The sequence below is a fragment of the Akebia trifoliata genome, chromosome 10 (genome assembly GCF_017979445.1).
Source record: "Akebia trifoliata isolate Shusen 1 chromosome 10, ASM1797944v1, whole genome shotgun sequence".
Lineage (NCBI taxonomy): Eukaryota > Viridiplantae > Streptophyta > Magnoliopsida > Ranunculales > Lardizabalaceae > Akebia > Akebia trifoliata.
This window is the reverse complement of record NC_141384.1, coordinates 6,532,959-6,533,249: the sequence shown is the minus strand read 5'-3', so window position 1 is coordinate 6,533,249 and position 291 is coordinate 6,532,959.

Sequence of the window (291 nt, the reverse complement as noted above, 5' to 3'; positions counted from 1 at the left end):
TAGACTGATTGATACGATTACAACCTAAACATGATTAAACTCAACCAAATCCGCTAACTTATCGTCATTTTCAAGTTAGGATAAAAATTACTACCCTTAGTGGCCTTGAGTTCAAGATTCCTCGTTGGCCACCCACAATGGTTTATCCCTACTTATTTAGTATGTGTGATTTATGGGTATTGCATATTCCTGGGGGATTTAGTGAGAGATATGATTCACTAAGAGGCTGGTTGCCTCACCCCTACTGGTTGACCCTATAATCCAAGACTCCCATTATCATAAGATAAAATA